The 15,031-nt window shown below is 40.8% G+C and overlaps 1 protein-coding gene and 1 long non-coding RNA gene across 3 annotated transcripts in view; both read right to left on the bottom strand.

The window, feature by feature from the left end:
• TPK1 (thiamin pyrophosphokinase 1) overlaps positions 1 to 15,031 on the bottom strand; it is a 343,412-nt gene that overhangs the window by 88,607 nt on the left and 239,774 nt on the right. The window lies entirely within an intron of this gene.
• Positions 8,658 to 13,518, bottom strand: LOC116569573. The gene is made up of 2 exons (XR_004277082.1): positions 11,101 to 13,518; positions 8,658 to 10,876 (listed from the first exon to the last, which is right to left on the bottom strand). It is a non-coding gene; the product is annotated as an uncharacterized LOC116569573 (long non-coding RNA).

Here is a 15,031-nt window from a genome sequence, read left to right as displayed (position 1 = left end):
GGAGAAAAGTGGGTGTACTGAAAACACAATGCCCTGTGAAAACAATGCCACACGAAACAGAATTGGGATAAAGTACAAAACCCATCACGGGTGCGTGGGTGGCTCAGTCAGTTAAGCATCTGCCCTCAGCTCAGGTCATGACCTCTGGGTCCTGGGATTGAGTCCTGCATCAGGGTTCCAGCTCAGCAGGGAGTCTGCTTGCGCGCGCGCTCTCTCTCTCTCTCTCTCTTTCCCTCTGCCCCTCCCCCATGCCCTCTTGTGTGCACATGTGCTCTCTCTCCCTCTGTCCATCCCTATCACTTGTTCTCTAATAAATAAATTCTTTAAAAAAAATTACAGAACCCATCTATGTAAGTTGAAATAAATACAAACACATCAATACACTTTTTCTAACAACAAAATTTAAAAAGATGTTAAGAATTTAAATATATATGTATATATATGTGTGTGTGTATATATATATGTGTGTGTATATGTGCGCACACACACACACACACACACACACACAAACACGTCTGCCTATGGGAAGAATAAGGAGAATGGGAATGTGGTAGAGGAATTAAAGGGAAATGGATTAAATTAAAGGCAAATGGATCAACCAATGAGGATTCTTGCCTGGACCAGAGATAATAATGTGCCAGGAACAAACCAGCATAACTGACTCAACACTGAAATCTTATAAAAAGAACAATATGTTGTTTAGATACAAAGTGATACAAGACAGAAATTCTTAGACTCCTCTGAAGAAAAAAATAGGAAAATATTTTAATAATTCTGAAGAATAATTCAAGTAAGAGGAATAAGTGGGACATGGCAACGGAAAACTTAGGAGTGAAATGAAAACTAATCTTCTTCCTGAATAATGATCTCTGTTGTTTTAGATCAATTCAGAGCAAAGCACAGAAACTATTATTACAGCTATGGAAACATTTTACATATTCGGAGTAAAAGCAGTCACTGTCAGAAGGCACGGGTTCGGGGGTGGTGGAAGAAAGCATAGGGGCCCTCACCTTCTCATCATGTTACATCCTAAAAGAATCAAGAAATAGTGCCTCGGGTGCCTGGGTGGCTCAGTGGGTTAAGCCGCTGCCTTCGGCTCAGGTCATGATCTCAGAGTCCTGGGATCGAGCCCCGCATCGGGCTCTCTGCTCAGCAGGGAGCCTGCTTCCCTCTCTCTCTCTGCCTGCTTCTCTGCCTACTTGTGATCTCTGTCTGTCAAATAAATAAATAAAATCTTTAAAAAAAAAGAAATAGTGCCTCAAGGGGTAGACTTTTAAAGGGGAGGGATTTATAAATTGCTCCTGGCCTGAGTAGCTGGTAATATGGGTAGCGTGCCTAAGACCAAAAAGGGGACCGAGAAAGGAGACTTGAAATGTCTCTGGCCTCCCTCACAAACCTCCATGCCAGCGTCCAAGAGGTGACTCCCGCAGCTGTCCACGCGAACAGTGTCATCACTGCATGGAAGGGGAAGATGCTGACCGGAGACCCGATCAGGTGCAGAGGAGTCGGGGGCAGGATGTAGGCCAGGGGTTCCCTGCTGCCTGTGACGGAAGAGAAATCAACTCCGCGGAGGGTGCATGCGTGCAAAGCCGTGACTTGGTGGCAGGACACTCACTGGTGGGGTCAGGCGGACAGGGTGGGTCGGTGGGGCGCAGGAGGTTGTTAGGGCAGCGAAGCTGTTCTGTGGGACATGACGAACACGTGAACTTATGTATTTGTCAAGACCCAAAGAATCTATAACACAAGCAGTGAGCCCTAAAGTAAATTATGGGCTTTTACAGATAATAATATACAATATTGGTTCATCACCTGCACACAAGTCCCCCACTAATGTAAGACAATAGGGGAAATTGTGAGTTGGAGAGGAGATATATGGAAACGTTGTCTAATTGGCTCAATTTTCTATAAACCTAAAACCATTCTAAGAATAGTCTACTAATTAAAAAGAAAAAAAGTCTCTCCGTGACCCTCCGTCTCTCATCCCTTAATGGGACTGGCAGCTCTGGGACAGCAGGCGTGCCACCTCTGGCGGCCAGGAGCCCAGTACTGCACCGAGAGAAAATGCAGCCGCTTCTCAGCACCATTACAACGTAGGTGGCTTCCCCACCCCCTCACTAAAAAACAGGGCTTTGTTTGTTTAAACCACGAGCTGCCTTAATTTCTTCGTACAGAATTTTTCCCTCAGTTGATTTACATTGGCTAGCTTTGTCAGACGAGTTTGAGCATTACTTCTCCCTACCACTCTCCCTTACAGAAATAACTCTGAAGGTATAGATGCTAAATATAACACAAATTATCATCCACGGATGCAAACATAACACACTTTAACAAACTCTGAAAGCCTCCTTCACATGAAAGGGAGTGTTGTGGAAATTGATTTCCTTAGGAGTGCTTTGGTTTAAGTAGCGAAGGAATAGAAAGTGGTGGTGGCTTTTCCCGTTGGTGGATCCTGGCCCGATAAGGGCTGTCCTGCCGGGGTCCACATCAGAAAGCAGAGCATACTAGAGGGGCTGCAGGTAACCCGCAGCCTCCTGAGCACTGGGTGGGAGGCAGGACCAGAAGGGCAGGAACGCTCACCCAGCCCAGAGGGCTCCACCTCTGTCTCGGGAAGCAGCATCTTTGACAAGGGGGCCCACTGTTAGAGACTGGGACTTCATTCCTTATCAAAGAGGGATTTGTGTGTCCTTGTCCTTGTCTTATGTTTAGTGTGTTATAGTTAATCCCTATCTTTGACTGAAGGCCTTCCTCCCTGTTTGTGGTCTATGTGACAGTTTGGTCGTGGTTAGCTAAACACATTAGTATGTTTGGTGTTCCAGCTAACTTCCGTAGAGAAGGGTGAGGGAGCTGGGTGGGGGTGGGGAGGGGTTGGAGGTGACACAGGCGAGGAGGATCGGGAGTGCACTCTTCCTGATGAGCACTGGGTGATGTATGGAAGTGCTGGATCAGTATATTGCACACCTGAAACTAATATAACACTATGTTAACTACACTGGAATTTAAAATTAAGAAGAAAAAAAAAAAAAGAATGGTGAAGGAAGTGAGGAATGATTTCTCAACTGGTAGACATTAAGTCCCTAAGAGAAGATTCTTCAACTTGCATCATATAAAGCAAAGGAAACAGCACATATACATGTTAAGTTTTATTATCCCAGGGAGAGGATGCTGTTATAAAATCCACTGATTTAAATGACACGGTGGTTAGCTTTCTTTTCGAGGCTTGCTATATATTCATTGCCTTCCTCATTATGTTAACATTCAACACACCTTAAAATTTTTAACCTGGGAATAAACTAGTTTGTGAACTTGAGAAGTCACAGATAGGTTTCAGCCTGCAGTCAATTAATATTTTTTCTTTTGTTCCAATAAGATGTTTAGCCATATGTGAACAGTCTTAGTGTTTATAAATATGCAGATTTAGCTTTGTATGGTTAAAGGTGAACAATACTATGCTCTTCTCCTGTATCTTCAGTCGGTGTGATGTTTTTTAAAAAATGAACAACAAAAGGAATTTTGGTTCATTCCTCAGATTTCTCAATTCATAATATATGCTAGCCTATATGTGATTTGACACAGGCAGGCATACAGCCTGACACTAAAGAACTTCCCTAAAGATTTATGCCATTACTGGAGTCTAGAGGCACATGAACTAATCATTGACTTCCATCTACTCTCATGAATCATTGCACAAGTTCCTGCTTTGTCCCCTGTTCTGAGCTAAGATAACTCTTTGAAGTCAAAAGCAGTTCTATATAGTAAAGATGGGGCAAAAATCAATCAGACAGTTTGCTTTTCCAATTGTGGTTCTTTTTAACATATTAACAACCTCAATAAGGTATGAAATTGTAATTTAGTGAAAGGTAGCAGAGTTACTGCTTGACACCTGTGCTGGAAATCATACTTATGAGCATGTTAAAGGCAGTCAGCATCATAAAATCACTTTTGCTAGACTGCAGCATCAACTGAGAGCAAAACATACACAGATACCTAAAGAAAGGGTAAGAAGCCACCGTCACTTTGTATTATGCTTCCTCTTTGCAAATGACTATGATGCCACTGAGAGATTAGATGAAGTTCACCCTAGATTTTGCTTTTGCAAAAATATCAACAAGCCATCACAATTGTTTCCTTCTCTAAATCGTTAAATACAATTACCTATGCCAAGTTTCATGGCAAGAGATCTTTGTGTGGATCTCACAAAATATGTCGCAGTTTAACAAGACCATTCAAAAGCAGTCGAATCCAGGAAGAAGATAAACGTACTTTCTATTTAGTGCAGAAGATTCAGGAAGCAGGTGCCCATACCAGTTATAAAGTGGATGACCACTCATCAGATGGCTGTTAATGCCGCACTCACACCCCGTGGCTACCTGCAGCTAAGATTTCTGGCACACGGACCCAGTATGAATGAAACACCACTGCACACCGATGAAACAGGATAACCTCTGGTAGCTCATTTTTTGTTAGTTTGTCCAGGTACTTGAAAATTTATCAACAAACACTGCAGGAAATTAAACAGCCTGCAGGAAGGGACAGGGAAAGGTGTGGATGGAGGTATCTGCGTTGTACTTGCCAGGAAAAGAGGCTGCCCCTCTCACGCAAACACAGACCTTGGCGATGGTGCATTTCCGTGCTGAGACTGTTCATGGGCCCGAGAGTACTCGCGAGAGCAACGGCCTCCACAGTGGATCTGGAAGGCTGCTATGCTCACCGCTATACCACCGACGCCTGCTACCACAGTGAATCTGTAGCTGTAACATCTCAGAGCTAGAAGGCTTGTATCTCTACTTTCACTCTGCTTCACAAGTGCAGAATTCAAAACACAAGTGTGCTGGTTTTCCTCAAAGTAGTCTGTAAAGAATTAATGTTACATATAAATATATTTACATATTTTATTTAAGATATTTCCTTTTGAAAATTCACTAATAGCTTCCCTGTAGATAGATTTAGAGTTTCTGACCACAGCAGAAGCACATTTTCCAAAGAGCATTCCAAAGAGCAAGACTCCCAGGATCTGGTAAGATCGGAAAGATTCTCTTCCTGAAGTCACAATGCGCTCCAGCATGATTAGATGTTCTAGGTAGTTCTGTAGCGAAGAAATGCTGTTTACCTGCGTGAGAGCTTCCCTAAACTTACCTGACTACAGATCCCCCTCCTGCCCTCAAATAACACCTCATAATTACCCATGGAATCCGCATTTTAAGAAACCCATGTAGGAAAATACTAATTCGGAATTATATGCTCCATCCAAAATTATAATACTTTGGTTTAATATTTCTACAGCCAGAACACTTCAGTAATGTGTTCTGAAATTAAGAATCTCCACCTGATTTTTCTTTTGGAAATTATTGGATAACCTCAGGCTGAAATTGTATGTTTTGACATGAGGTAGACTTACTCTCTGATTAAAAGATTAATGACAATACTGGTTTTCAAAAGAATGCCTCCTGCATGCTAGTTAAGCTAGTTTGTTAATTCAAAAGTCAAAAATATTTATGAAATACCTACTATTGCTAGAGATAGTAGAATATTATGATAGGATAATTTCCTTATTAATGCCCAACACTAGCTATTTCAAAATAAAACTGATGGAACTAATAGTCATCCAATATTTTCTGTCACTCTGTATTAATGCTTTTTTATGTTGCTTCCATTCTGTCTTAACCCTTCCCTCCCCCCCACCCCGCCTTTATAGCAGTCAGGGGAGACATCTGGTGAGTGCCCTTATGCTCGAGTGTCAGAAACCTACTCTTGGCTCCACCCAAAGCTACAGACATTTCAAATGATGACTTCTAAAGATAATACTTAGCCTAGAAGCAAGCATTTCTAACAGGATAGGTTATGCCAAAACATGTATTTTGAGTTAGAGTGAATGCGGAATTTTCAAGTAGTTTCAGATGAGAAGAATCAGGATTGCCCATGTTCTGTCTATTCCTATGCTGTTTCTCCAGCAAGTTTGTTAACCTGGATAAACTTCTGAGCAAAGGGCAAGCTCCACTCTTTCATGAAAATTCCTTGTGTCTTTTAGTTAACACAGATGACTTGCTTCTAATGGCTACCATCTTTATACTAGCATTTTGTTACCATACTGCATGTCTCACACAGGTGCATGTTGTATCCTTTAAAAGAATAGAATGGATTTGAAGGCAAAGACCACTGCCTTTTATTTCTGTTGGATTTACAGCACAATGGAAGAAACATATTAAGTGACTAATAAATATCTGATTGATCAATGGCTTAGAGCAAAATGTATTGATAAAAATTGTCAATATGCTTAGTAAAATCTTTATCAAAGCTTGAGTACATGAGGGATTGTTTAGTTGAACTCAAAGAACTCAGTACACACATGTAGACTTCTTTGTGTAGATAGCATTTGCCTACTGGACACCAGGACAGAGGCATGCACCACCAATAATTATAAGCACTTGCCAACAGTACTCAAAATACACTTCAAGGTGTATACAGAGTACACACTTTATGTGTGTAACATGGGATTTACAATACTACCTCACTGGGTTGTTTTGAGGGCTAAGTGAGATACCACATATAAGGTGCCAAGAACAGGACTTCCAACATTCACGTTACAAATTGATTTACTCGCTCTTCCCCTATCAGGTCGTCCAAATTTAAAAGGAACAGAAGTTTTCGCTCCACTCTTCTCTGCTTTTTATTTTATAAAATCCTAGGAACTTTGACCCAGTAATTTTTGAAGGAAAATAAATGTGATTACTCCTAAGACCAATCTAAAAAATTAGAGGGAAGGGAGAAAATGAAATTTTTTTTCCTTTAAGCAGTTTATATTAAACCTTCATAGAGCATTAATTTGTCTTCATGAGAAGAATCATATTTTCATTTGCTTTATAAAAACTCTAGTTTTTAGTAAACTTAAAAAAAAAAGTTCCCCAGACATTTCTGCAAAGAAGACATCCAGATGGCCAACAGACACATGAAAAAGTGCTCCATATCACTCGGCATCAGGGAAATACAAATCAAAACCACAATGAGATATCACCTCACACCAGTCAGAATGGCTAAAATCAACAAGTCAGGAAATGACAGATGCTGGCGAGGATGCGGAGAAAGGGGAACCCTCCTACACTGTTGGTGGGAATGCAAGCTGGTGCAGCCACTCTGGAAAACAGCATGGAGGTTCCTCAAAATGTTGAAAATAGAACTGCCCTATGACCCAGCAATTGCACTATTGGGTATTTACCCTAAAGATACAAACGTAGTGATCCAAAGGGGCACGTGCACCCGAATGTTTATAGCAGCAATGTCCACAATAGCCAAACTATGGAAAGAACCTAGATGTCCATCAACAGATGAATGGATCAAGAAGATGTGGTATATATACACAATGGAATACTATGCAACCATCAAAAGAAATGAAATCTTGCCATTTGCGACAACATGGATGGAACTAGAGCGTATCATGCTTAGTGAAATAAGTCAAGCAGAGAAAGACAACTATCATATGATCTCCCTGATATGAGGAAGTGGTGATGCAACATGGGGGCTTAAGTGGGTAGGAGAAGAATAAATGAAACAAGATGGGATTGAGAGGGAGATAAACCATAAGTGACTCTTAATCTCACAAAACAAACTGAGGGTAGTTGGGGGGAGGGGGTTTGGGAGAAGGGGGTGGGATTATGGACATTGGGGAGGGTATGTGCTTTGGTGAGTGCTGTGAAGTGTGTAAACCTGGTGATTCACAGACCTGTACCCCTGGGGAAAAAATATATGTTTATAAAAAATAAAAAATTAAAAAAAAAAAAAGTTCCCCTATTTTGAAATTGTCCCTTTAATTAACATACAATGTATTATTTTTTTCAGGGGTATAGGTCTTTGAATCATCAGTCTTACACAATTCACAGCACTCACCATAGCACATACCCTCCCCAATGTCCATCACCCCAGCACCCCATCCCTCCCACGCGCCTCCACTCCAGCAACCTCAGTTTGTTTCCTGAGATGAACAGTCTCTTATGGTTTGTCTCCCTCTCTGGTTTTGTGCCATTTCATTTTTTCCTCTCTCCCCCTATGATCCTCTGCCTTGTTTCTCAAATTCCACATATCAGCAAGATCATATAATTGTCTTTCTCTGATTGACTTATTCCACTTAGCATAATACCCTTTAGGTTCCATCCATGTCATTGCAAATATCAAGATTTCAATTTTTGATGGCTGCATAATATTTCATTGTGTGTGTGCGTGTGTGCATGTGTGTGTGTGTGTGTATACCACATCTTTTCCTTCTTTATAGTGGTATAACACGAACTTTGACCATCAATTTCAGGAAAGTTCTAAGAACTTCTGAGGTCTCTTACCTAGTCATCACATCCAAAATGCAATTCTTTGTTTTCAAAATGCTCAATATGAATTGAGCCTACTACTAAGGTAACATGAGTGTCTCTTTCTTTCTTTTTTTTTTTTAAGATTTTATTTATTTGAGAGAGAGAGCATGACAGTGAGTACATGTGCATATGAATGGGAGGAGGGGCAGAGGAAGAGGAGGGCCAAGCAAACTCCCCATTGAGCAGGGAGCCTGATGGGGGAGGGAGGGCTCTTGGTCCCAGGACACCTGACATCATGACCTGAACCGAAGTTAGATTCTTCACTCACTGAGCCACCCAGGTGTACCTAAGAACACTTTTTTTTTTTTTTCTGTGCAAGCAAATAATTTAAATACAATTCAGTTCGGCCTCTAAATCCACTGGGCTTAGTTTTTAAATTCTCTCATAATTGGCCAAGGGTTGATGAGAATAGCAGCACTGCAATATACACTTCAGCTTTCCTCCTTGTATCTTCCAGCGCCCCCATCCTTCCCTCTATAACACAGCTGTACGCAGAGTCACAACAGAGCTCCCCACATCACTCAGGCACCAACACGCTCCTCTAACCCACCTCTCCCTTTCGTCAGGCTCAACAAACCCCACCCAACTCTTGTCTCTCTTCTCCCAGAAGCTGCAGGTCAGTAGGACTGGAAGGAGAGCAGAAGAGAAGGACAATTTCTGGAAGGATCCTGTTCATTATCCTGTCTGAACAGATTCCGGGAAGTGTTTCCACTTGCAGAGATGCAGCATGGCTGATGCTCAGCATGTGTGTCTGAGTTGGGTGTCTAGTTTTTGTCCCCCGCCCCGCCACTCATGTTCACAATGCTCATAGCATGTTGTTGGTACTACCGAAGAAGAGGGGAGAGAAAGAATGCTCTGCAATTATTTATCTCAAACTCCAGCATGACTACCAAACTTTATAAACTAGAAGAAATAAGGAGAAAGCTCCAGCTAAAGAAAAAGAGAAGTGACGTGCAATTTTTGAATATTGGCTACGTCCTAACATTCCACTGTGGTGCCCATAGTTCCCACAACAAGCTTGAGTGGTAGAGTTACTACTCTGAGGTCACAGACTACGTACAGTCATTAGCTTGCTCAAGATTACTCAACTAGTAACTGGGAAAGGTGGGGTCTATACTTAAGTATGGCATCATTTTAAAATCTACTTTTTCACTATATTATCATGTTTTTCTGGGCTTCTAACTTCAAAAGCCTGCCAGAATATGTCATTCCTTTGCTCCTCTTCTCATTTTTATTTTTTCCCTATATTCACTGTCCAAGTTAAGCTTTTGTATGACCCTGTCCAAAGTTCATCATAAAGAACAAATACATGAACATTAAATGAAGGAATTAATAAGCGAATGAACATCTATCTTCCTTGACTTCATCCACTTATCTTCGACATTCCTCATTCTATTTACACATCCTTGTTCATTTACTTGTCCTTTGTTAGTGGCTAAATATAGGGAGGATGCTGATAAGAATGTTTGGGTCATACATTGGTGTTTTCAAAACATGCTACTGAGTTTTCCGGAAGTTCACAAAGAACAGTGCAAGCAACCCAATGACTGGACTAAGATTAAGGAAATTAACACACTAAAGTAATTTTTAAGACTTGGCTACTTTTAGTCAGGAACCAATAGGACAGTTTTGTTTCTCCCGTAGATCCTAAAATAGTAATTGGAAGCAGCTGGATTATTACTCAGATGGTACAAGTCCCAAGACGCAGCTCAGACATCACCTTCTCCATCATTTCTCTCCAGGGCCCTCCCTGAACCCGCAACCTGGATACCTGCACACACTTGAGACTCCATAGCACACTATTTTACATCTAACTCTCTCACTGGAAAGTAAACACCCCAAGGGGAGAAGCCATGTCTTATTCATTTTTATATCTTTAAAATTTTGTACATTGTTAGACATATAGTAGGAATACAATAAATATTTACCGGAAAGGGGGCACTGAGCTCATCGGTTTCCATGATAACTACTCTCAACCTCTAATTTATGTGACAGCTACCACCCTCACTGTCCTGTCTTTGATCTTCTTTACATTAAAACTCATAGATTTACTGCTTACTAATTCACTATTTCCAATTCCTTGCTTCCAATTCTCTTGCATTCATTCCAGTTAAACTTTTGCTTATACCTCCATATTTGCTTTCATCAAGATAACCAATGACCTCCAAATTGTTAAACCCAATGGCCAGTTATTAGTCCTCACCTTCCAGTAGAATTCACAATGAGTTATTCCTCTCTCCTCCCTGACATACCATCTTTCTTTCGCCTGCAGACCACCACACTCTTGGTTCTCCCTCTTCACCCCCAATTTCTTTTGCTGTGTCTTCCTCTTCTCTCCAGATCCTAGGGCTCCGTCTCTGTCTCAGCTAGATCCACTTGTCCAAAAGATCTAGCTATGCCCTTTGTGAGCTGAGCCATCTAGATCTTGGCAAATCCCCAATTTTTATCTCTAGCTGAGACTTCTCTAACTCTGCTCCTGATCATCCAGCTGTCCCTGTGATACACCGTGATCTTTGACCTCAAACCTACCCTATCTTTTTTTTTTTTTTTTTTAAGATTTTATTTATTTATTTGACAGAGAGAAATCACAAGTAGATGGAGAGGCAGGCAGAGAGAGAGAGAGAGAGAGAGGGAAGCAGGCTCCCTGCCGAGCAGAGAGCCCGATGCGGGACTCGATCCCATGACCCTGAGATCATGACCCGAGCCGAAGGCAGCGGCTTAACCCACTGAGCCACCCAGGCACCCAAACCTACCCTATCTTTATCTGAGTTGATATGGACTCCATCTTTCCAACTGCTTTGGCAAAAGGTTTTTCCTCTTTTCTTACACCCATAAGGAAATCCTACTGGCTCTCTTTCTTATTATACCCACATTCCTAGCACTACTCATAATTTCTTTTACTACCACTCTATCCAACGCCCCATAACAAGATCTCCCCTTGTCCCAATAGAGCTTATTCTCTAATCAGCATCGACAGTGATCCTCTGACAAAGTCAACTCAGACCTACCTACCTCCACACTGACCGTCGAGACAAACACTCCTAGCTTTCTGGAAGCTTTCCATTTCCCCCTTCTAGCCCTGAGAAGTATAGCTAGGCTTTAGGTTCTGACCATGGAGTGGATCTGAGAGAAATGTTGTCATTATTAATGAATCTAGGTTCTGAGCTAGCCGGAGGGAGCCTGTTCTATGCACAGCACTGTGGTTCAGGGCACAGGTGCTGAAGAAAGACTTCATGGATCTAAATCCCTTTTCACCATGTTTGTATTTCATTTTTTTACTCTATAAAACCAGAACAAAAGGATTGTTGAGGATTAAATGACTTGATATGTGAGGTAGTTAGAATAGTGCCTGCCACAGAGTGAATGTTCTATAAACATTCACTATTATTAAAAGGATTAAAATGGGCAACCAAACAACGCATTACTTTCAATTTTAGACAGTCAATTTACTTGCCTCTCATTTTTCGTGTCAACAATGTTAGGATAATTTTGTCTGCTAAAAGTAACCTGAAAAGTACCCCATTATATATTGTGTGTTGGTAAAATGTTGTCATAAATATACCTTTCAAGCTAGACAGACCATCATCTTAACTGTTACAGTATTTTGGTACCTCTTAGATGAGGCAAGAGTCTTCAGTGTAAGAAAGTTGAAAGTACTGATTTTTGCAGGGAAAAGTGGATAGTTTTTTGATATGGTAAGATTTCTAGATAAATATCATGCTTTAATGAAGCTTCGCTTTATATTCTGTGCTGTCAAGATGATTATCCTGAAGGCACAGGGAAGCATATTGCGTGCAATGCACAGAGTCTGCAGTAAGGAACACCTTCAGTATAAGGAATACGGCAGTCTTCACATTTGTCACAAATCACGTGTGCTGTTTCCGTAGTGTAGTGGTCATCACATTCGCCTCACAAATTGTGTTGCACAACAATCATCCTCATAACTGAACCACCTAATCTTTCATCCTTTCCCATTCATACAAGTCTGTGAGTTCATGTATCTCTTTTTCATATTTCTCTGACTGGTAGTCAGTCTCCAAAATGGCACCCAATGAACCTTGCATCCTGGTATTTATGTCTTTGTGTAGTGATTCCCCACAGCGAACAGGACAAGCTTGTATATCAACTGGGTACTGAAGAAGTGTTGGTGTGTGACTTCTAGGCTAGGTCCTAACAAGTCTGACAGCTGCCCCCTTGCTGGCTTTTATAGATCACTTGCTCTGGGGGAAGTCAGTCACCAAGTCATGAGGACATTCATACAGCCCCGTAGAGGCCCATATAGGGAGGGATGAAGCTATCCCTCTCCCCAACCAGCTAGCACCAACTTGCCATGTATGCATGAATGATTTGCCTTGGAATCCTAGAACTGTGATGCCCATGGCAACTGAACTTCATGAGACCCCCCCAAGCTTAAAGCACCCAGAAAAGCCCAAATTCTAAACCTTCAAAGAAAGCTTGAGATATAATAAATGTTTACTATTGTTTTCAGCTACCAAGTTTTGTGGCAATTTGTTACACGGCAATGGATGACTAATGCACCCTCAAACTTTGCTGTCCCTTTCTGGGTGCCTGTGCCTGCATTGCTTTATTTAGATCTCCATTGCTTTTCCCCTTCTCTTCGTGTGCCCTCTCTACTTCTTTTAATGTCCATAAAACAGAATAGGCAAACACACACACACACACACACACACACACACACACACACACACATTTTGTTTACAAGAGTGCATGGAAACAAAAGTGGAAGTATGGTAAGTGGTTTCCAAAAGACAACTACCAGCTCTTCTTTGCCCCCTTCTCTGTGAGTTATTGGGATTGATTCTCCCTCATCTTTATTCTTTCTTAAGCTACCAACTCGGGGAAGGGGAAGAGTGAAGTTGGAGGCACAAAAGATTCCCCAACAATCATTAAATTTCATCTTAATGAAACTAAGATAATACAAGCAGAAAAACATTTTTTGTTTAAAAACATTATTTCATACATTCAAAATCACTGTACTATATGTGATTATTTAAAAAGACCACATCAAAGCAAAAATGAGCCCAATTTCATAATGAATTTGGCGTTATAAGAAAAAAAAGCATTAAAATAATGGACATTAACTATCTTACACTCCCTGTCCCAAAGTTATTTATTTAATATCATCCAAATAAATGATAAAATGTGACCAAATAGTTATTTTATTTATTTCAGTGAGAGACAGAGAGTACAGCATGAGCTGGGGGTGGGGAGAAGAGAGGGAAAGGGAGAAGCAGACTCCCTGCTGAGCAGGGAGTTCAATGTGGGGATTTGCTCCCAAGACCCTGGGATCACCATCTGAGCCGCAGGCAGTCGCTTACCTGACCTAGCCGCCCAGGCGCTCCCCCGCCAAATAGTTATTTTTAAATTTGCTCTGAATACTATAAAGTTTCCAAAACTTGATCCTCTAATGCCAGACATACTTCAGAAGCAACACACAAGAGGCTGCTTCCTGTATTCTCTACTTTACATTTTCTAGTTTTCTAATTTTTTATACAATAAAAAATTTTGTCTTAGTTTTGCTGGTACCAGTTTATGGTATCCTAGAAACTCCACAATGATGGAAAAGAACAGGTACTCACAACAAAGCAGAATTACCAACATATTTATGGCCTTATCATTTGACAGGGAAGGTCAAAGCTTCTCCGAGTTTATTCATAACCCTGCACCAGCTTTCAATTCTTCGAAAATTGCTCCTTGATACCCGGCTTCCATGAAATCACAGAGAGTGGCAGCCACTCTCTTAAGACATAAATCAGATTCTAAATAACTGATAGCACTTTTTTCCCCTAGACCTGGACAAGACAGGCACAGCATTTTCATTGTTGAGTGCCGGCGCTTAGAAAAACCAGCTCACAAAGGTTGTTTTTAGGTTTTAATTCCTAAAGTCATCTGTAAGAAAACAGTCTCTGGGATTACAAAAAATATAGGTCCTGCTCTTGAATGTCACAGGCATTTTAATATCCTCTCTTTCATTCTCCAAATCCAAATGAAATACTGTCGCAGACTTAGTGACTTTTTATCATGATTAATGCTCTCATGACTTTGTTGTTCCAAACTCAAAATGTGCAAGCTATGTGGGGTTTGGGCACAAAAGACAAGCCAAGGACACAATGGCAAGTGAAATAGGTAAGTATATGCAACCAGCTACATATAATAAACAAGTAACATTAAAGAGAGGTTTTTTGGTTTTTTTAAGTCAGGACAAAATATTTAATTTTTTTTTTCTGTCAGTAATTCTTTTTTGCAGGGAACATTAAGAAATAGGTCATGGGAAGCCTTTATTCTCATAATTAGTAAACATTAGTTTTTACCATTTGGCATTTAACAACTGAGCCACAGTATCTGGGCATTTTCTCTGAGATATACTGATGTACCTTGTAAAGGGCTGAAAACAATCCCATGTGAAAAATAGCTGAAAACTCAGGATCTTTAATCTGCAAGGTTTGCAATTAATGAATTATCTTTACTTAACTATGACAATAATTCAATGATGCTTTCTCATTTAGTTGTTTATCTTAATAAAAGTTAATACAGTTCTATTAATAGCCATCCAGATGACTGTTTTTATGAGTATGCTGGCATTCGCTGTCAGCCACTGTGTTTTAGCTTATATCTATCATCGTGTCGGCAACGACAATGTCAAGAGAAGCAGTTACACC

The sequence above is a fragment of the Mustela erminea genome, chromosome 11 (assembly GCF_009829155.1).
Source record: "Mustela erminea isolate mMusErm1 chromosome 11, mMusErm1.Pri, whole genome shotgun sequence".
Classification (NCBI taxonomy): Eukaryota; Metazoa; Chordata; class Mammalia; order Carnivora; family Mustelidae; genus Mustela; species Mustela erminea.
The sequence above is the reverse complement of the archived record's forward strand: the minus strand, read 5'-3'. Positions and strand labels throughout refer to the sequence as shown.